Here is a 22,747-nt window from a genome sequence, read left to right as displayed (position 1 = left end):
GCTCCCTCCTCATCCTTCTCCCCTCTACCTACCTCCGAGGGCCTTTATAGCAGGCTCAATGGACTCCACAGGAGTTCAGGGGAGGTCGGGGGCAGAGGTCAGGAGTCACGGCCTTGCTCCTCTCTCGTTTCTCCCCCCGCCCCCGCAGACCTAGACCCTGGAACCAGACGAGGTCAAACGGGAAGAGGTGTGGTCCGACAGCGAGCACAACTTCCAAAACGATGACAATGGCATCATGATAGAGTGCGCCCGGAAGGAGCTGCACGCCACCACGCCAATCCTCAGGCCCAACCGCATCTCCCTGGTCTTCTACCAGCACAAATCCCCTGCCGGGCCAGGGCATGGCTATGTGGGATGCCAAAATGGAGAAGCGAGAGGGCAATCAGAGGCCCAGAGACTAGAGATGGAGCAAAGCCAAGGCGGGGAGGAAGAGGAGGAGGCGGAGGATGAACTGATTAGACTTTGATGGTTCCACTGTTTTTATATCACTATGTTTTTATACGTTTATACTGTGTCTGTGTTCACTGTTCTTGTACTTGTATACTGTGTTCACTATTTTTTACATCGCCAATTAAACATCACACGCGATGAATTTAGCAAATTTTCACTCAATCTGACTGTCAAACTTCTATCTCATGCAGGAAGAAAGTGGCAAACGGCAGCTTGGAAATAGTCAAAGAAAGCAAACCCAGTGGTAAGGATTTTCCCTGGATGCCCTCAAGAGTAGGGGTGTAACCCCCCGGTGCCCTGGCTAAATTCCCAAAACGAATAATTATTTCAATCATGGCCACCTAATCATCCCTCGTTACTTAATTGGCACATTCAGTCCTCAACTCTCCACTGTGATAGGCTGATGTGTGGTGAGCGTTCTGGCGCAAACTGGCTGCCGTGCATCACCCAGGTGGGTGCTGCTGCACATCGCTGTTGGATGAGTTGAGTTCCCTCCCCCTCCCTCCCCTGATATGTGAAGCGCTTTGAGTGTCTAGAAAGGCGCTATATAAATCCAATCAATTATTATTATTATTATTTTATATCACTATGTTTTTATACTTGTATACTGTGTTCATTATGTTTTTATATGTTTACTTTGTTCAGTAAACACAGACAAGTGTTCACTATGTTTTATCTGGTTTTGCCAGTAATATGGATGTTTGGTCCAACGTGTATTCTTTTTTGCCCGAAATAAGTCAGTGATAGTGGCATTGCACTGTTGGACTGGGAGCGTGCCTATGTTCCCACAGCCCTATGTTCCCACAGCCCTAACCCTAACCCTATAATCCCACACCCACCCCTTATTCTAACCTTAACCTCCTCCATCCCCTTGACCCTAACCCCAAGGTCCATGTTAAAGTATATCCCTACCTTATTCTGACCCTAAAACCAAGGCCTCATTTTAAATCCCAACTGCTCATGACCTCTCATTCTGATGTCAAAAGCCTGGCTCATAACGTTAACTTTAACCCTTGACCTATAGTGATACACACATAAAAAATGGGCCTTCATAAATTTAGAGGGATGATAGCCACAGTTGAAATTATAGTATAGAGGCATAAAATATTAATTGAGCAAGGGAGAGGAGATAGGCTATAAGTAGTCTCTTAAAACAGACTGTCTCTTCTACATCCGGCGAATGCAGCTATACACAGTCTGTACGTTACACCCCAAGAACATGCACAAGGAAGTTGGGAAAAAACCTTCAGACAGGAAAGAAGTTCGACGGAATCCGACCAATCACGACACGTGTGTCCACGAAAAATGCGGCATATTGGATTCTGATTGGACTAATGAGCGGAAGACCCGCCTTTCTACTTCCCATTCCGGTTGGTGCATGATTCTCCCCCACGAAGTACAGACGGTATGGCGGAAGCATTTGAAAATTGCGGAAGCCAACTCGTCTGTTCTAAGAGACTAGGCTATAAGGGGATCGGAACCACTGTCGCAGTTTGGCAAATCTGCTTTGCATTACATAGAGTAAATTTAAACAACATTAAGGCCTTTCAGAGACACCATAAATACAGGTGACATTCTCATTCTGGATTTTAGCCCCATAGGTGATTTTATAAAACAGGCAAGTCCATTGGAACAGACTGTAGTGAAGTGACTGTTAGACAACAAACCTTGCAAGTGACACCCCTTGCAAGCATATTGAATCATGAAAGGCCAAACATGCTAAAAATAATTTATTTACCACAATTCATTTGTTTTGATATACTAAACACAGATTGTAACAGGGGTAGTCACCAGTCAAAGATAGAATCATTCAAAGGACACAAATAGGTGGCATCTTGCAAGGGTGGACTACTACAGAGGACATCCAATTTGAAGAGACAGCTGGCTTCTAAAAATAGCCTAATTACAGTAACTCATCCACAAGGATAAATATGAATCATATCGTGACAAAGAGTGTCAATAGTCCATTAAAAATAGTATTATAGAACGAAATAGTCTCATGTATAACAGACATCCCTTGCAAGAACGCCAACAAATAACCCCATTTTTCCATTTAAAAATAATTCATTCACAGCAATTCATTTAATATGGTAACTGCGAAATACGCCCACGTATGTCCCCATCCAGAGGACATGCAATCAGTGTCATGTGAGATAAGCTGTCATCTGTTGTGGGAATGTATGCCCTCTGCGTGATTTTGTGCAGAATGTCACTTGGTACATAAACACCATCTATGGATTGTATAAATACATTCCTCCAAAAGAGTATGTGAAACTCCATGATGGTAAATAAATACATCATCTGTGAACAAGGTTGGTGTCTCTTTTTCAATTGATTGACATTTCTAGACCACATTATCTCGTTGAAATCGCTGGGGTCCTCTCGCCATTCCGAAGTGTCGGCATTCCGATCATTGACTTCTGTGCTTTCGGAGAGGCGGCCATTTTTATCTCCAAAAAAGGTTTCGCCATTGCGAAAGATATTAGGTCCGCCATTCCGACATAGCATCTTGAGTTATTTAGCCTACAGGGGTGGGAGAGGTTAGGTTTAGGGTTAGGTTCTGGGGGAGGTTAGGTTTATGCGTGGGGGGTGGGAGAGGTTAGGTTTAGGGTTAGTGTCTGCAGGAGGTTAGGTTTAGGCATGGGGAGTGGGAGAGGTTAGGCTTAGACGTGGGGGCTGGGAGAGGTTAGCTCCAGCCAGTCCCCCGGGTTAGGGTTCTTTCGCAATGGCGAGACAGATCTCCATTCCGACAATTTTGTCGGAATGCCGGTATTTCGGAGTGCCGGGGTGTCCCCGAAATCGCTTATCCAAGTAACCCAAACATTCTTAAATTTCATCCTGATTGTCCTTTGCACTTGCAGATTGTTTGCTGCCAACAGACTTTGCTCAAAGCATATGCTCCTCCAGTGATACTGTTGATGTTGCAGTCTCTGTTGGTAGATCCATCATACTGGTTTGCATAAATGCTAGGCTTGTGTAAAAAAAAACAATGTTTATCTAACACATTACATTATCTAACATTCCTAACATTAACGCTCCTTTATTTGTCCTTCATTTCCCTGGTCTTCTACCAGCACAAATCCCCAGCCGGGCTACGGCATGGCTATGTGGGATGCCAAAATGGACAAGCGAGAGGGAAGAGGAGGCCCAGAGACTAGAGATGGAGGAAAGCCAAGGGGGGAAAGAGGAAGGAAAATGTGTTCTCAGGTCATTGTGATCTTCATGTAGTGCTAACATGCAAACATTGCAATAAGCAATGGGCTCCAGAAGTCAGTGACCGTGTAAGGAGTGGTCACTGGCCCACTACCATGCAAGCACAAACACTGTTCCATCAAGATCTATTCCATTCCTTTGAGACTATGAAGAGAGCAGCTCCAGAATGTCCAGAGAAGCCTTCACAGCAATGTTGGACCAGAGAACAAAGCCGTTTGGATGAGTGAGTAAAAATGTGAAGCTGAAAGACAACTGCATTTATGATTATTAGAAGTAGCAGTAAGGCTAAAATTGCCAAAGGCCAAAATTGTGATCAAGTGTGTCTAAGCAGGGCATAGATTAAAATACACCCACATCAAGTTCAGGGTCCATAAGTGGTTGTAAGTTATAGACTGAAGACCATACTAGACAGAATTGGCATTCTAAAACCTTAGAGCCTCCATATTGTCACTGTAAAGGTCCTTGTTATGTGCTTTTTTTTTTTGGTCCTGTATGAAGCCCTACGCACTTCCATGTCAATGCTTCTACCTATGTTATGTGATTATTGTTGATTGTATTGATTATTGTGTAATTGCTTTATAACGGTGGGTGTCCACCCGCTATGCCGACCACCTGCAGTGCCGACAACCCACAATGCCAACGTTAGGTTTAGGCGTGGAGGGTGGGAGAGGTTAGGTTTAGGGTTAGGGTCTGCGGGAGGTTAGGTTTAGGCATGGGGGGTGGGAGAGGTTAGGTTTAGGCGTGGGGGCTGGGAGAGGTTAGCTCCAGCCGGTCCCCCGACACGCTGCACACCGCCTCGCTCAGCTGGTTCTGCTTGTGAGCTATCGGCACTGCGGTCTGTCGGCATTGCAGACTGTCGGCATAGACGCGGCACCCAACGGTGCCCAAACAGAAAACTACAGATTCCAGAAAACAAACCACCAGGGAGTTTTGTGTGCACATTAAAAATAGCCAATATAGTTACTATGTCCTTGCTTATCATTAGTATCATAATATAGCTCACATTGTTTTTGTTGTTAATTAGGCTGCTGATACTGCAGCCGTTGAATATAATGTAATATCTGTTAGACTTGTAACCTCGTTTTGGAAAGCACTGTATTCAATTATTGTTGTTATTATACGAGGGATCAGCCGAGCAGCATTTTGGTAAACAAACCGTGTCACTGGGTGGCAACGGCAATGGAACCCTATGGAGCCCAAGTGGCGCGAGGCTTGTGTCCGACTCTAGCCCGGCTAATTCTGTTTACATTTTAAAAACGGCGTCCACCCGCTATGCCGACCAGGCAGAGCAACATGTATTGCAGGCTTATTTTATAACTAATTTGAGTTTGACACTGTGGCCTTCTTATTATGCCTCCGCCGGCGATAGCCAGGCCGAAGGCATTATGGATCCGGGTTGTCCGTCCGTACGATGTTTGTTAACGCGATATCTGAGGAACGCCTGGACGGAATTTCATCAAATTTGCCTCAAACATCGACTTAGACTCAAGGATGATCTGATTAGATTTTGGTGGTCAAAGGTCAAAGGTCAAGGTCACTGTGACCTCTCAAACGCCATTTTCCAGCTTGTTAACGCGATATCTGAGGAACGAACGCCTGGACGGAATTTCATCAAATTTGCCTCAAACATCGACTTAGACTCAAGGATGATCTGATTAGATTTTGGTGGTCAAAGGTCAAAGGTCAAGGTCACTGTGACCTCTCAAACGCCATTTTCAAGCTTGTTAACGCGATATCTCAGGAATGCCTTTACGGAATTTAATCAAACTTGTCTCAAACATTGACTTGGACTCAAGGATGAACTGATTACATTTTGGTGGTCAAAGGTCAAGGTCACTGTGACCTCTCAAATGCCATTTTCCAGCTTGTTAACGCGATATCTCACGAATGCCTTGACGGAATTTCATCAAATTTGCCTCAAACATCGCCTTAGACTCAAGGATGATCTGATTAGATTTTGGTGGTCAAAGGTCAAAGGTCAAGGTGAGCTCTCAAACGCCATTTTCAAGCTTGTTAACGCGATATCTCAGGAATGCCTTGACGCAATTTAATCTAACTTGTCTCAAACATCGACTTGGACTCAAGGATGAACTGATTACATTTTGGTGGTCAAAGGTCAAGGTCACTGTGACCTCTCACACACCCAATTTCCAAGCTCTGTAACGCAACATCACAGGAGCGCCTTGACGGAATTTCTTCCAATTTGCCTCAAATGGCGATTTGGACTCAAGAATTAACTAATGGCGGAGGCATAAGTCCGCGTTGCGGTCGTTCTAGTTAAATATCCATATTAATGTTTTCAATCTAAATCTGTATTGTAGTGAATTTCTTCCTTCCATGTTTTCTTCTAAAAATATGGTGAGAGCAGCAAACCGTCTCTTGTGCGCCTCCACCAGGTGAACCTGAGCTCTCTCTCAGAGCAGCAAACTGTCTCTTGTGCGCCTCCACCAGGTGAACCTGAGCTCTCTCTCAGAGCAGCATGCCGTGTCGCTCCAGCGTCGGGCTCTGAGCATGCTGATTCACAGACGCTATCATGGAGATCTACCAGATCCAGAACCTGGATCCAAGCATGCTTGCATTTGACTGGATCCAACTCTGATTGGCTGAAGGAGTTGTCCGTCAAGGCAAGTACACCCGCCCAACTCCCGCCCACTGCTAAACACTGGGTGAAAACTGGAGAAACCTGGATCCAAGCATGCTGCGACTACAAGTCATCAGACTGCAGGCGCTCAACTGCTACAGAGAGGTGCGTGTCTGTCTTTGAGGTTAGCATCTTTCTGTTGGGCAAAACGATTTCAGCTGCTAAATATGAGACTTGTGCAACAATTCTTTTAAACAATGACTACGTTTACATGCACACAATATTCCGCTTTTTGCCCATATTCGGAAAATGACAATATTCCGACTAAAGGAATAATCCACTAATATTCCCGTTTACATGCAGCCGTAGCTCGCCCTCCCCAACACGTGAGGGAGGGCGGGCGGAGAGAGAGATGCAGGTAGGCGGAGCCGCAGAGTTTTTCTGTTGAGAATAAACAGAGCAGCACTATTCTTACGAGCATCACTTGGTCCATTTAAGCAGCTTGCTGCTGAAAAGTTTGGTGTTGCGCATCCAAGTCTTTCATCAAAACTAGGCTAGTAGCCTACGTTATTACCTCGCAGGCTCGGAAGCATTGTGGACTTCCGTGGTCACTGGGCACTATAGGCTACTCTCTCTCTCTCTTTAAATCGATGTTTCTCATCTCCTCCCGATCAGAAATTTCGGCTTTTCTTTTTGCATGCCAGAGATGGATTATTATGATTATATCGCCTGTTCTAGAGCTTTCTAGCACAGTTGACCACAAACATGCGTCGCAAACTGCGGTAAAAACCCTGATTGAGATGCATATTCCGAATGCGCTGTATACATGATCAAAGAATCCTCCGAAAACCTGAATAATACTGGAATAACCCAGATGTCTTAATCGGAAAATGCTGAATTCGGAAAAAGGGCAAATTCGGAAAATGCAACTGGAATATGCTGTTTACATGACCCTTATCAAATTCAGAATATTGTCATTTTCCGAATAATAGTGGAATATTGTGTGCATGTAAACATAGTCAGTGTTTGCACCTAAGATTTCTTGTTTATTTGATACTGAGGAAGTGGCATTGAATTGACTGTGTCTTTGACAGGCAGTGCTGCTTGGCGTGAAACTCAGACTACAAAATGAACTGAATATGGAGGAGATGAGAGAACATACAGTATGTATAGTGTTTGTGTAAGCGATGAAGATAAGCATCGTTCAGGTGCTTCTCTCTGCCTGCATGCTGTGTGCTCATGTGTGTGTATACTGTATTATGATGTCTGAATTTGGCTGTAAATCTCACTGATATGCAAGATCCCATCGAGCTAATGGTCAAAGCTAGCCTGGTAAAGCAGCCGGTCACGTCGTCAACTCACATTTCATTTTGTTCTACCAGACCGTCCGGGGTCTGGCCCTGGGGTGTTTGTTTTCAGAAATTGCAAAGTGATCTAGCCAATCAGCAACCTGCCTCGTAGTTGACATTGTAACCGGCCAATCAGGAACGCCGCTGGCAAAACTGATGGCTGCCACGGTGGCTGTCCGCCTCGAGCAGTAACGTCAACGTTCGTTAAGGTTAAACAGCCATAAATGGAGCTATTGCAGAAATAGACTCAATAACAACAATTAAACAAGTACAGTTGTATGCAACAACCGAGTTTCTCAGAGGAAAATATGTTTACGCCATTCTCCTGAGTGGATTTGCATTTGACTGGATCCAACTCTGATTGGCTGAAGGAGTTGTCCGTCAAGGCAAGTACACCCGCCCAACTCCCGCCCACTGCTAAACACTGGGTGAAAACTGGAGGCCAGATGGTCACGTGACCCGGTGACCGGCTGGTTTAGCAGGCTAGGTCACGTGACCCGCTGACCGGCTGGTTTACCAGGCTAGGTCACGTGACCCGGTGACCGGCTGGTTTAGCAGGCTAGGTCACGTGACCCGGTGACCGGCTGGTTTAGCAGGCTAGGTCACGTGACCCGGTGACCGGCTGGTTTAGCAGGCTAGGTCACGTGACCCGGTGACCGGCTGGTTTAGCAGGCTAGGTCACGTGACCCGGTGACCGGCTGGTTTAGCAGGCTAGGTCACGTGACCCGGTGACCGGCTGGTTTACCAGGCGAGGTCAAGAGAAGAGTGTAGACAACATTTTAAAAAGGGGTGAAAATGGAGTCAAATGTTCCCACTGCTTAGGATCACATTTTCAATATTATAAAATCACAATTACAGCACAACTGTCCATATATCATGGTATAAATATCCAAATAAAAGCCATTCTTACTGCAATGCTTGTTGTAACTGATCTGTAACAAGTCCAGGAGCGAATATACTGTCGATTTCAGATCTCGCTTAAAAACAAAAACGGGCCACATTCGTGAATGGGCCCTTTTCACAGCAACCGTTTTGACGTGGTAAAGCAGGAAGTAAAGTATCTAAACGCAATGGAACCACCTGCACCTGCTTTACTTCCTGCTTTCTCACCACAAAACCTGTTGCTGTGAAAAGGGTCTATAGGATTCCTACAGTCCATGTTTACCCCCTAGGTGAGCTCTATACCTGATCAGGGAAAGCAAGAGTTCTATACTGAAAAAGCCTTTTTAAATCTCTAACCAGCTCCACGCTGTCATTTGCCTTTTTAAATGTCTAACCAGCTTCCACGCTGTCATTTGCCTTTTTATGCCTCCGCCGGCGATAGCCAGGCCGAAGGCATTATGGATCCGGGTTGTCCATCCGTACGGCCGTCCGTCCGTACGGCCGGCCGTCCGTCTGTCCGTACGATGTTTGTTAACGCGATATCTGAGGAACGCCTGGACGGAATTTCATCAAATTTGCCTCAAACATCGACTTAGACTCAAGGATGATCTGATTAGATTTTGGTGGTCAAAGGTCAAAGGTCAAGGTCACTGTGACCTCTCAAACGCCATTTTCCAGCTTGTTAACACGATATCTGAGGAACGCCTGGACGGAATTTCATCAAATTTGCCTCAAACATCGACTTAGACTCAAGGATGATCTGATTAGATTTTGGTGGTCAAAGGTCAAGGTCACTGTGACCTCTCAAACGCCATTTTCAAGCTTGTTAACGCGATATCTCAGGAATGCCTTTACGGAATTTAATCAAACTTGTCTCAAACATTGACTTGGACTCAAGGATGAACTGATTACATTTTGGTGGTCAAAGGTCAAGGTCACTGTGACCTCTCAAACGCCATTTTCCAGCTTGTTAACGCGATATCTCACGAATGCCTAGACGGAATTTCATCAAATTTGCCTCAAACATCGCCTTAGACTCAAGGATGATCTGATTAGATTTTGGTGGTCAAAGGTCAAAGGTCAAGGTGAGCTCTCAAACGCCATTTTCAAGCTTGTTAACGCGATATCTCAGGAATGCCTTGACGCAATTTAATCTAACTTGTCTCAAACATCGACTTGGACTCAAGGATGAACTGATTACATTTTGGTGGTCAAAGGTCAAGGTCACTGTGACCTCTCAAACGCCATTTTCCAGCTTGTTAACGCGATATCTGAGGAACGCCTGGACGGAATTTCATCAAATTTGCCTCAAACATCGACTTAGACTCAAGGATGATCTGATTAGATTTTGGTGGTCAAAGGTCAAAGGTCAAGGTCACTGTGACCTCTCAAACGCCATTTTCAAGCTTGTTAACGCGATATCTCAGGAATGCCTTTACGGAATTTAATCAAACTTGTCTCAAACATTGACTTGGACTCAAGGATGAACTGATTACATTTTGGTGGTCAAAGGTCAAGGTCACTGTGACCTCTCAAACGCCATTTTCCAGCTTGTTAACGTGATATCTCACGAATGCCTTGATGGAATTTCATCAAATTTGCCTCAAACATCGCCTTAGACTCAAGGATGATCTGATTAGATTTTGGTGGTCAAAGGTCAAAGGTCAAGGTGAGCTCTCAAACGCCATTTTCAAGCTTGTTAACGCGATATCTCAGGAATGCCTTGACGCAATTTAATCAAACTTGTCTCAAACATCGACTTGGAGTCAAGGATGAACTGATTACATTTTGGTGGTCAAAGGTCAAGGTCACTGTGACCTCTCACACACCCAATTTCCAAGCTCTGTAACGCAACATCACAGGAGCGCCTTGACGGAATTTCTTCCAATTTGCCTCAAATGGCGATTTGGACTCAAGAATTAACTAATGGCGGAGGCATAAGTCCGCGTTGCGGTCGTTCTAGTTTTCATGGATGCCACCAACTCGGTAAGGTCTTGCAGGGAAATGGGGGAGAAACTGTTCCGAATTGAGGGCCGGGGTGGACAGACGTGAAGGGGCGTGGAAGAGGGAACGATGCTAGCCCCAACATGTCTTGGGCCATTCCTTTCAAACTGGGAAATGGGAATGTGATGGTTCAAAGGTCATGAGCTTGATGGTGACGTCACCAGTGCTCGTATTTTCTCTCCCAAACTCGGTGGAGCCTCATCAGACCCAACCTCAAGAATCCAACATGGCAGCAACGCAATTCGAGCGTAAGTGAAAGCTGGATTAACTACTGTTCATTAGCACTTCTGTGCTAATGCTAAAATAATACAACCTCATTTGTGTCAATCATCATTGACACACCAAGTCCGACAATTACGTCCGTCATTTAAGTTTTCGGACGAGGTTTGATTTTCTGCTTTTTTCGCATCAGTCAATAGCTTTTTGCGAGCTGGGACCCGTCAGTGTTTTCAGATGACGGATTAAGAAAACGCATACGAAGAACAAGTGAACTGTGTGCAAAGACCTTAATACCGCTTTTCCATGCACCTACAGGAACTTGGAGCTGGAGTGGTGTGCAAACTGGCCCTCGATACTGATGACATTGGGTTAACCCTAACATTTATTCAGCTACAACAAACAGTTCACGCAGGAGGCAAATTAATTCCAAATATTTATTATTGACTAAGCCACAGCCACACTGACTATCTTCATCATCTTGTTGCCCTGTAACTGATTGCTGCTGTCCGAACAGGTCACACTTGTAAATAAGTCCCTGGGTCTCAATGTGATTTTACCCGTTTAAATAAAGGTTAAATTAAAAAATCCTTATCTGCAGAGACGATGCAGCTCAGTGGAATCGCAGGTGAGGGCAGGTGCTGCCACCTCCGGACCATCCCGAGTGTCCTTGATCTTCATGTCCACAAACTTGATCTTCCAGGAGTTGTCCTGTGGTGAGCGGATGAGGCCACATATCTGCTCGTAGACACCCAGGCAGGCCACACCCCTGTGGATGGTCCCGGCCACGGCTACCGTCACCATTCCATGGGGAGAGGCCAGTGCTAGCAGCCCGCGTGGCTCCAGGTTGGGGATGAGCTGCAGGTGCTCGTCCCGGGCCAAGGCCAGGAGACGCAGGCTAACCCGTTGTGCCCCCTCGACCCACTGCTCCATCATATCGCTGCCAGCTCGAGATCGGAACACCAGGCGCAGCTTTGCATCTGGCCAGAAGTGCTGCGGTCCCCAGTCCTGAGGCTGCTGGCAGATCGTGGGGTTCTGGCTGTTCAGCACCCGGAAGAACCACTCACAGAACTGATGGCTCAAGGCCAACTGGTCAAATGCACTGGTCTCCCTCACTAGGCTTTGATCAGCTGATACCTTCTCATTCGACCAAAACTCCAGTGTCCGTTTCACCAACTGGTGTTTCTCGCTGTGAGGGGGCATCACCACCCCCTCTTGAGCCAGGTACTTGAATATGATGCCACGATGCACCTTCTTCCTTGTCAGGAGTTCCTCAGCATCATTGGTGTAGGAGAGAATTGCTTCCATGGCTTCTTTGATATTCTCCACTACTATTAATTTATTCGTAACCGTGTTGCTAAGTGAAAGTAAATCGCTTTTTGGCAGTACGCTTAGCATCTTTCTGCATCCACAGCTCTCTGTCTCCGACAAGGCTGACATCTTCGAAAGGAGATCTGTGCTTGATACTAACAGCAATGTCTACTGGTCCTTATACCACCAGCAGGGAAGGATTTATGACATCACCGATGATGTCACAGTGGGATTTATGACATCACTGATGATGTCACAGTGGGATTTATGACATCACTCATGATGTCACAGTGGGATTTATGACATTGTGACATCACTGATGATGTCACAGTGGGATTTATTACATCACTGATGATGTCACAGTGGGATTTATGAAATCACAGTGGGACAGAGAAACAGACAGTCAAGACAGAGCCCTAGCCCCCATTTGTATACTGATGATGATGATAGTGCACATTTTGCCAGCTAAATAAAACACTTATTTCATATTTTATGTTAACTATTTGAAAGAACGTTCAATTTTTTTTTGAATCAGAATGTAAAATCTGTTTCACAAGATCTTCCCTTCTGTCTCGCCACTGTGCGACAGGTGTCAGAGGGCACACTATCTCATGCCTTTTTGTTCTGCTCTTCACTAATGGAATTATGGGACAACATTTTTGACTGGTATTCAGTGTACATTTAAAGTAGAATATCTATTATTAAGATTACTCAAGAGTAATCCCGCAACCTGTTTGAGGATATTGGCTCACGAGGCATCGATTGGATATGACCTACCGTTTGGTTGACTTGGACGTTTCGTCTATGTCCATTTGCAGGTGTGCACGTTAACGAAGGAGGATAACTGGGCGGTACGGAACATCCCCGAGGATGAGTAGCTCCATGTTCTGCCGCTGTATAAAATGTCTGACCGCGACGAGTTTGGCCGCGTTGAAGGCCAGTGGACCAAGGTCCACACTGGGGCTCTACAGGTCCTGTCTGCCTTTCCCCGGGAGGTGGGTTTGTAGAGAAAAGCTTTTAGTATTGTTCTAAAATGCTATTATACTGTTTTTCTTCTCCACAAATTATATCTATATTTCACATTTGCCAACTTTTTATAATCATTAGGTGCGCCTGCTGGCTGAGTCAGTGAAATCAGCCCGTATGAAGGCCCAAGCAGAAAAGCTGAAGAAGCTGGGCTAGGCTAGGCCTCCCTCATTCCTGGGAAAGTGAAGAGTGAGACCCCCAACAAAGGTATGAAAAGCAAATTACTGCTAGCATTGTTTGGCTATTTTAATCCATAATAAAGGTCAAAATGCCTGGATGTTGTTTTTTTTTTCCTATGAATAAAATCATGGATGCTAGATTTATCTGGCTGCTGGTGTAACTGATGTATTTTGTGTGTTTGTGAATTTAGCCTTCAAAACCACTTCTGCAGAGCAGTCTCTCACGTTCAGAACAGAGCCAGAGGGCTACTGCGCCTCTTACCGCCTCGACCCGCCAGTGTTGGGAGGAACCAAGCCAGCACTTACAGCCCGAGCACCAGCAGCTACCCACCTCCAGGGAGGGAGGCCGTCTCCCCCAGCCACCCGGGCCTCCAGTACAGACAAACGTCCCAGCTCAGTCAGAACGTATGCCTCCCTGTAATGCCCTTAATGTAATGCGCACATTCAAAACTGAGCCCAAAAGAGGTGCACTGCTCTCCTCTGCGGATACCCTCCCCCAGCGAGAGCGCTCCTCCCTCCTCCTCCCCTCTACCTACCTCCGAGGGCCTTTATAGCAGGCTCAATGGACTCCACAGGAGGTCGGGGCAGAGGTCAGGGGTCACGGCCTCTCTCGTCTCCACCCCCCCCCCCCCCCCCCCCCGGAACCGGACGAGGTCAAGCAGGAAGGGGTGTGGTCGGACAGCGAGCACAACTTCCTAGACAAAGACATTAGCGGTGTTGCCGTGGTGCCGTCGCACGGGCTCCATCCTGATAGAGTGCGCCCGGAAGGAGATGCACGCCACCACGCCAATCCTCAGGCCCAACCGCAGCCACCCCACCCGCATCTCCCCGGTCTTCTACCAGCACAAATCCCCTGCCGGGCCACGGCATGGCTATGTGGGATGCCAAAATGGCCAAGTGGGAGCGCGAGAGGGAAGAGGAGGCCATTGCTTTACCTTCCTATCTCCCTTTAAGCTCCAGAGGCGCACCATGCAGCCTGGCATCTACAGCCTGTATGTGCCCTTTAAGACCCCACACCCATCCAGGGCTGCCCTCCTCTCCGTCCATGCCTGAGACCTGCAATTTACATTTGTACCCAAGCTGCATCCTAATCCTAATCCTAATCCTAATCCTAATGAGATGTTATTATTGCCTGTTTTTATGTGTAAATGTTTTGATATTTTTCATGATATTGATATTGGATATAGTTCTGTGCTCACTGTCATGCACTGCTGCATATACAGTAGATGTGATATTAACAATTAACATTGTTTACATTTTATGCTGAGTATTTACATATTGTCGACTGTAGAAGCCTATATGCCAGGGGTGCCCAATACGTCGATGGTAGTGTGGTCGATCGCATGGCATTGAGGGGGGGATTTTTTTTTTTTTTTTTTACTGTTTTTTGACTGTTTCCACTGTTTTTCCACTGTTTCCACTGTTTTTCCACTGTTCCACTGTTTTCCACTGTATACTCAGTGTATATATATATAAATAAATATGTTTGGTAGATCACTTTGACTTGGTCATTTTAAAAGTAGCTCCCAAGCTGAAAAAGTGTGGGCACCCCTGCTATATGCCCTTTTTAATGTGCCGTTATGTATTTTCATATTGTCGACTGTAGAAGCCAATAACAACCATCACAACCCACCTGAATATCCGGTTTACTTCCTGTATACATAGCTGAGCGCAGGCTGATATTCGGCTCATATTAAATGTTAACGTTAGGCCGTCTCCGACAGACACATTAACAAGTTAGCCTATTTCGGTCTTTATGTATTGTAGTAGTTAGTAGTTGTTGTTGTTGTTGATAGTTGCCATAACAACCACCCCTCGTCGGAAAGACGTGCACACGCTGGGTAGTAGGAAGCGTTGTTGTCTGGTCCGGAGCTAGCCTGAGAGGCTAATAAAAGCTACATGTTACAGAGTAAGGGCCTGTGTCCACCTAGCGTCTTTTCCTCAGGTCCAGCGTCTTTTTTCAGTTGTTTCCAATGGGGGGAGAGCGTATGCGGGCGCACACGGACGTCTAGAGAAAGTGCACTGCGCCCAGCGTCTATTTTCAGAGCGCTCCAGCGTTTTGTGCGCCCGACTCCCAGCGCTTCCAGCTGAAAATAATTTAACTTTTCAGAAAGACGCTGGTGTCGGGTGCTCCTTTTCTGGCAACTACCGTAATCATATGGAGAAACTATCGCAACAGAGACAGAAAGGCCCAATTGTGGGAGCAGATTGGCTAGACACTTAATATTTCTGGTGAGTGTTGTGCTTACTGCTTTTAATAATGTAGCCTACCTGTGTTGTTAGCTTGCTAGCTGTCAGCTATCAAGCTACCACCGCACTGAACTAACGTTAGTTTCAGACTGCTTCCTTGTATATTGTGCGCTGGGATCAGCGCTCCCCAGCGCACTCCCAGCGTTTAACAGTCGGAAAAAGACGCTAGGTGGACACAGGCCCTAAGCTGTCTATCAGTACGCTATTGCACGCATAGGCCTATCTTTACATTTAAAAACATAGAAATAGAAGTAGGCTATGTCAGTGTTTCCCCCTGAACAGCTGAGAAAGTGGACACTGTCAATAGATAGCACTGTGAAGCTGATACAATTTAGGTGGCGGTAATGCAACATTTTAAGGATGCCAACCGCCATAAAACACAGAAGAAGAAGCTGAGAAAAAGGAAATGCTGTGGGGTTGCAGCTGGTGAAAACCGTATATAGTCTCACCATCTAAATAATGGAAGCCTGTCGATTATCTTCTGCTTCCGTTGCACAGGCAGAGGTGTGACTTTCATGTCACACTTTTGAGTGTTAAAGGAAAACAGTGCTCTATTGAAACATTTCACCTCTCTGCTGTTACAGCATGGGGTTGACTCATTCAGGTGACAACTCAAACTGCCACCATGTTGTTTGACCATGATATGCTGAAGACTGTTTAAAACAGGTTTTCTTCATCTCAGCATTTATGTCCCAACCACTTTTCAACACAAAGTGACCCCTTGTATACTGACCTCCATGAGAGAGGATTTAGTAGCAATTTAGTCATTTTGCTTTGTTCCAAATTGAAATATTGTTATTTTGTTATATTATATTGAACTTTTAGACCAGCCTGAAGGTCTGCAGAATGTTCACTCATTCACTATTCCCCATATAGTGTTTATCATAGTTCACTATATGTCCATTATCTCCTACAAGCACATAAACACTTTGTATGGCTGGTAGCACCACGTTGTAATGTTGAATGTTCATGATGTATGTTCCCCCCGCTCTTCCTATCTTACGTACTTTCTTTTCCTGTGTCTGAGCCTGTTTGTTTTGTTCTTATATTCTAAAAAATGAAAATAAATATATAAATATAAAAAATATATAAATATAAAAAATATATATACATACAGTATATATACATACAGTATATATATATATCTATATCTATATTGTAGTAGGACATTTTACATACTACTACTACTAATAATAGGACGAATCCGCGTGATGTCACTTGACACCCAGAAATGCGCAACCCCGCGGCAGTTAATAGTATGAGTTGTGCCAAACAAACGTTAATATCTCAAGTTCCTACCCGCAAACTTGCGTATGATTTCTCAACCCCCAGTAGCTCCCACCGCGTCATTTGACGTCATTTCAAGATGGCCACGCATGTTGTTTATGGTGAGAGACATCACCGTGTCATTCTGCGTCATGTTACTTGCTACTTCCCAGTGCAATCTCGAATGCAAATAGGTCGGATATGACGCGTTGGCCACTTGCCAGCTCCTACCATGAACGAATGCAGCGTAACGGTTGTACAATACGCCATGCTAGTTTGCGGGCCGTCGGCTATATAAGTGCACGCACCTGGCCTGGCCGTGTATTGAGGTCCACGCAGAGAACAAGAACAGTTATAAGCACTTGAAACCCAAACTGACGATGGAACAACTGGTAACATTACAGCCGTTAACTGCTGTAGACTTCAGCACCGAGGGATACGAGGGATATGGCTATGACAGCCCTGCGTCCACGGGAGACTGAAGCAGCATAGCTCCGTAGGCTACTTAGAAACTTTCTTCGAAACGCTCATGGACAACTCAGCCCAGGAAAGCAGCAGCTTCCAGGAAGCCCAGACACCTTACCTCCAACAGATGGCGCCCATCAGCGACCAGGTGGTGGTACAAGGTGCAGGAGGAGGAGACCAAATAAGCCCAGCAGCCACATCCAGCTCCCTGACCCTGCTGTCTCAGACCCGAGTTCGGGCCGTTCGGACGACAACTCCCGTGGGACTGACGCCGGCCGGCAAAAAAGAATTCCGGTTGGCACAAAACAAAGTGAATGTTGCCGCAAGAGAAAGGACTATGTTCAGCGTCTGGAAGAACGCGTGAAAACGCTAGAGAAAAAGAACCAGACCCTGATGGAGGAACTCCACACACTCAAGGCCCGTTATGGTTGTGTTTGAGGAGGTCGAGGAGTGAGGCAGACGGTAACTGTCTGCCTTTCCGAAGCCCTGCCACTCCGAACGTTAACTTCCGTTATTCGGACTGGCGGTCGTTCACCTTTTTTTCATAGGCCCCACCATTACGAAAAGTCCTGCCTTAATTATTCGAAATGTCGGCCCTTCCTCGTTTTTCTAAAGGAGCCGCCATTCCGAAGTGCCGACCTTAGGTTTAGGCGTGGGGGTGGGAGAGGTTAGGTTTTGGGTTAGGGTCTGGGGGAGGTTAGGTTCAGTCATGGGGGGAGGTTAGGTTTGGCGTGGGGCTGGGAGAGTAAATAAATAAGTTATGTTTATACAGCAGCTTTCACAGACAGTCAAATCAAGTTCGGAGTGGCGGACCTTATGGAAATCGGAGTGGTGGGATTTCTGAGTGGCAATATTTCTGAGTGCCGATATTTCGGAGTGGCAGCACGTCGGAGTGGCAGCATGTAACCGAGGCAGACATCTGCAAAGACTTGAGAAGCTTCTGCCCCCTGCAGTCCAGGGAGGAGTGAACATGCAGACCACCACCACCACCATCATCTTAGCACTGTGCGCCAGTAAAATCTTTGCACTGCCTTCACTGATCTCAGAGCACTTAGAACTTTTATATGTATTTTACTGTGGTCTTTGACTGTGATATTTTTTGTATCAACTTTTATATTTACCTTGTTGACAATAAAGTACAACTAACTAAAATATTGGGCAAGTAAACTGTTGTTTTCCCGAACATGTCCCCCAGACCCCAAAGTCTATGGGGACTGCCCCCTAGTCCGATACCTCACAAGTCCGATACCTCACGAGTCCGACACCTCATGGTTTTGGGTTAGGGTCTGGGGGAGGTTAGGTTTAGGCGTGGGAGAGGTTAGGTTTTGGGTTAGGGTCTGGGGGAGGTTAGCCTCTTTTTTCGGACTCGTGAGGTGTCGGACTCGTGAGGTATCGGACTCGTAGCCTAGGTAAACCCAGCCACCACGTGACCTGCTCTCTCAGTTCCCAGTCACTATAGTGACTGAGAACAGGTCTGAGAGCAGGTCACGTGGGGGATGGGTTTACCCAGGCTAGATCTCACAGTCCAGCAAAGCAGCACCAGCCTGCAGTATGCCCGGACACCTTACGGCCAGCAGATGGTGCTGGTGCCTAACGTTAGCAACAAGGTGAGCGACTCTCCTGAGGCTGCGGGACATAACATGACCTACTGTAGGTCTCAAGGAAAGAGTGAGTATGACCCAACACTGAAGAGGGAACTCCGCCGTGCAAGAAACAGAGAGGCGGTCCGTCAATATCGCCAGAAGAAAAAATCTGAACCTGTTGACCCAATGAAGAGGGAAATTCAGTTAGCAAACTGGAGAGAGGCAGCCCGGCGTCGATATCGCCAGAAGAAAGGGGATTCTGCGGGACTGTCTCAAGGCAAGAGTGTTGACCCTGGTGACCTAATGAAGAGGGGAATCTACCCTGGTGACCTAATGAAGAGGGGAATCTACCGTGCAAGAAACAGAGAGGCAGCCCGCAAATATCGCCAGAAGAAAAAATCTGAACCTGTTGACCCAATGAAGAGGGAAATTCAGTTAGCAAAATGGAGAGAGGCAGCCCGACGTCGATATCGCCGGAAGAAAAAGGATCCTGCGGGACTGTCTCAAGAGAAGGGCGTTGACCCTGTTGACCTTGCCCTTTTCGGAACTGTATCGGCATATGATGTGATCATATCCCCTCCACATATCCCATCATATGCCGATACAGTTCCGAAAGGGGCAACTGTTGACCCAATGAAGAGGGAGGAAATCCGCCGTGCAAGAAACAGAGAGGCAGTACGTCAATATCAAAGCAGACTGAGTGTTGACCCTGCAAAGAGGGAAATCTACCTAGCAAAAAAGAAGGAGGCAACCCGCAAATATCGCCAGAAGAAAAAGGATTCTGTGGGACTGACTCAAGGCAAGAGTGTTGACCCTGGGCCTGTTGACCCAATGAAGAGGGAACGCTACTGTGCAAGAAACAGAGAGGCAGTCCGTCAATATCGTAACAGACTGAGTGTTGACCCTGCTGTTGATTCAGCAAAGAGGGAAATCTACTTAGCAAGAAAGAAGGAGGCAGCCCACAAACATCGCCAGAAGAAAAAATCTGAACCTGTTGACCCAATGAAGAGGGAAATTCAAACTGTCACATAGTGACTGAGAACAGGTCTGAGAGCAGGTCACGTGGGGGATGGGTTTACCCAGGCTATCGGACTCGTGCCATGGCACCAAGTCTATATATTGTTAACACGGGGTGTGACATATTTAATTGTGTTATGGGACACTATACAACCCTGCTCTGTAACTTCCTGTTTGAAAAGAGAGAGAGAGAGAGAGGCTGAGAGGAACGTAAAATATGACAGACTGGACGGAGCAGGACAGTCAGGGCTGTGCAGTATTTGGTCTCGCTCTCTTCCTCAAATTTCTGCCGTCGTCAAGGAACCGGAGACTTATAGTTAGTACAGGCTTTTATTCACGGCTTCACACTCATTGCTACGCTCCTATCTCCATACACATCCACTCCGCTTCCTCGCATATCTCGACTGGCAACACGCTCAGACAGGAAGTCCCACTCACACCCCGTTCCCCAGCAACAACCCCACACATCAGTTCCTAGCTAAAACCCAGCATCGCCACAGTATGTTTTCCCCCTGCCTCAAGTCATTGGAAATGTTTAGAACATTGGAAAAATCATAGTCTACCAGCCAACACTGGAATTTGAATGTCTGTGATTAATTATTTAAATGTGGTCATGAATGGGCTGTTAATGGTCATTTACGGTATTTATTTATTTCTATATGCATAGTTCATTGGCAAAAACAGCCCAATAGACAACACATGCTGATACGCCATAGCCTATCAAAGTGAAAATGATTAGGTGAAAGTTGTAGACCTAATTGAGATCTACAATAAGAACAAATATTAAAAATTAAATACGATACAAATATATAAATGAAATAAAATCATATTGGCCCAATAAAAGGCTAGATAAACATACCCATCATAGGCTATATTGTTTTAATTGTGCCTTGGTTTATCTTCAAAACTGCATAATAATGTCAATGGAATGAAAAGAAAAAATCTAGGCTACAATAGGCTGTCATAACATGTTGGTGCTATGGACACGATTGCGATGGGGTGCCAAAATGCGACATTTACCTTGCCTTGCCTCAACCCACGCCTACGCCTGCAGACCTTGAGCTGGGCGTGAACCTATTATACGCTTTTGTGATCACACCGCACGCCTTTGCACGCTGAACCTGGAGCCGAGTCACAAGCGCCTCTCCTCTCTCCCGACTGTATTTTTTCACGTGTGGTCCAGAATTATCATAGGTAAAATAAATTGGATATATTTAATGTTCTATTGATGCTGGATATGTATAACCAGGTCTGACTATAGTCGGACATTTTAGAGAGGTGATGTTGCAAGAATATGTGCTGGCACAACAACATTGTCCATCTTCCTTCTTCGGTCGCTATTCTCTCTCATGAAGAGAGACAGGGAGACAGGGAGAAAGCCCCACGTGATAGCCACCCGTCAATCTCTCTCTCTGCTCAACACTGTTGTAAAACTCCATTTTATTTTGAAATTCAGTTGACTTTGCCATTTCCCACGGATATTGTCGCGTTTTTCTTTCATGGCTTGACAGAAGAAGCCTGCCTGCACGCGCCTAGTCGGCTTGAAAATAGAACTCACACCTAAATGATAAAATCGGCAAGGCACAGGCAAGGCGTGGGTACACGCAGGGTTCACGCTCAGGCCGCCGGTGTACACAGCCTCGTTGACTAAAACGGACGCCTATTTAAAAGCGTGGGTAAAGGCAAGGCATAGGCAAGGCTTGGGTCCCCGGTGTGAACTAAGCCTTAAGCTCCAGAGGCGCACCATGCAGCCTGACATCTGAATATCCGGTTTACTTCCTGTATACATAGCTGAGCGCAGGCTGATATTCGGCTGATATTAAATGTTAACGTTAGGCCGCTCTTTGAAGGGAGCCGGATCTTATGGCTCCGTTCCTTTCCGAGAGCCGTTCAAAATAGCGGATCCTCGTTCTTTTTTTTAGGGGGCGTGCACTACTGTTTATCTGCGAAATCACTAGGATAATGATATGGTACGATTTGGATCAGATTTGATCTTAGAGCCACCACTATTTAATTTTGGTGAACTGCAGCAGCACTAAATTACTCATATTCCAGACCTCATGTCAATGATCTGCATTGTAAACATGACACAAGGTGACGCCATATTATCTGCTTAGTCAGTGAATTTACTTCTATGAAATGTGTTGTGTAAATAAAGTTGGTTTTCCTTGAATGCAATTCATGCAACACTTCGCTGCCCAGAAAGTCGGCAGATAGCCCGTTTTGATATTAAGCGGAGTCCGCCCACCCAGTTACAGCATGCGCCCGTAACGAGTGCACCTATCCTCCCTGCTTAGTGGACTAGCAGAGGGAGGGAGGGAGGTCTACCCTGTGTGTGTGGTGGGGAAGCGGCAGGCAGTGACATTTGGGCACAACATTAAAACGAACGGCTCTCAAGTAGGACTCTTCGTCCTACTTCCCTTCGTTCATAGCAAAGAGCCGTTCAATAGATTCGGGTCGTTCGCGAACGTCACATCACTAGTCTCCGACAGACACATTAACAAGTTGGGGACTGCCCATTTTTCTGACCTCCCATTGTTCCGACCTCACACGCACACACATAGGCCTACTACACATTCTGTCTGAATCCCATTTCCACACAGAATCTATCTCCAGGTGAAACAAATCTACATGAAGAAAAAGGAAAAAAAGGCCGCACACTTCAGCTCCCTTATGTGCATTTATTTATCACATCCTATCCACCTTATTTTTGGCGGCCATTTTTGCCTGATCTGCTGATGGGTGCTTCTTCCGGTGTGATCCTCCCAGCCTTGTTGCTGACAGCTTGACACCCGTCTGGGCGAACGGAGCAAATCACTAATCAGGTCCAGCTTGGCAAAAATCTCGTCGATAAATATCCCTTTAAGAGCGCAGTGCATTCATGGGTAATCCCCTGGTGTGGCTAATATTAGCCGCTAGTTAGTTATGTTACATGGCAGTAAAACACCACTGAAT

At 46.1% G+C, this 22,747-nt stretch overlaps 1 pseudogene across 1 annotated transcript; it reads right to left on the bottom strand.

The window, feature by feature from the left end:
* Positions 1 to 11,286: 11,286 nt before the first annotated feature.
* On the bottom strand, positions 11,287 to 12,135 carry LOC310795358 (uncharacterized protein C3orf38 homolog pseudogene; annotated as a pseudogene). The gene has a single exon. The product of its transcript is annotated as an uncharacterized protein C3orf38 homolog pseudogene (transcript).
* Between the last annotated feature and the right edge of the window lie 10,612 nt (positions 12,136 to 22,747).

This window comes from Poromitra crassiceps (assembly GCF_964638095.1).
Source record: "Poromitra crassiceps genome assembly, chromosome: 21".
Classification (NCBI taxonomy): domain Eukaryota; kingdom Metazoa; phylum Chordata; class Actinopteri; order Beryciformes; family Melamphaidae; genus Poromitra; species Poromitra crassiceps.
The sequence above is the reverse complement of the archived record's forward strand: the minus strand, read 5'-3'. Positions and strand labels throughout refer to the sequence as shown.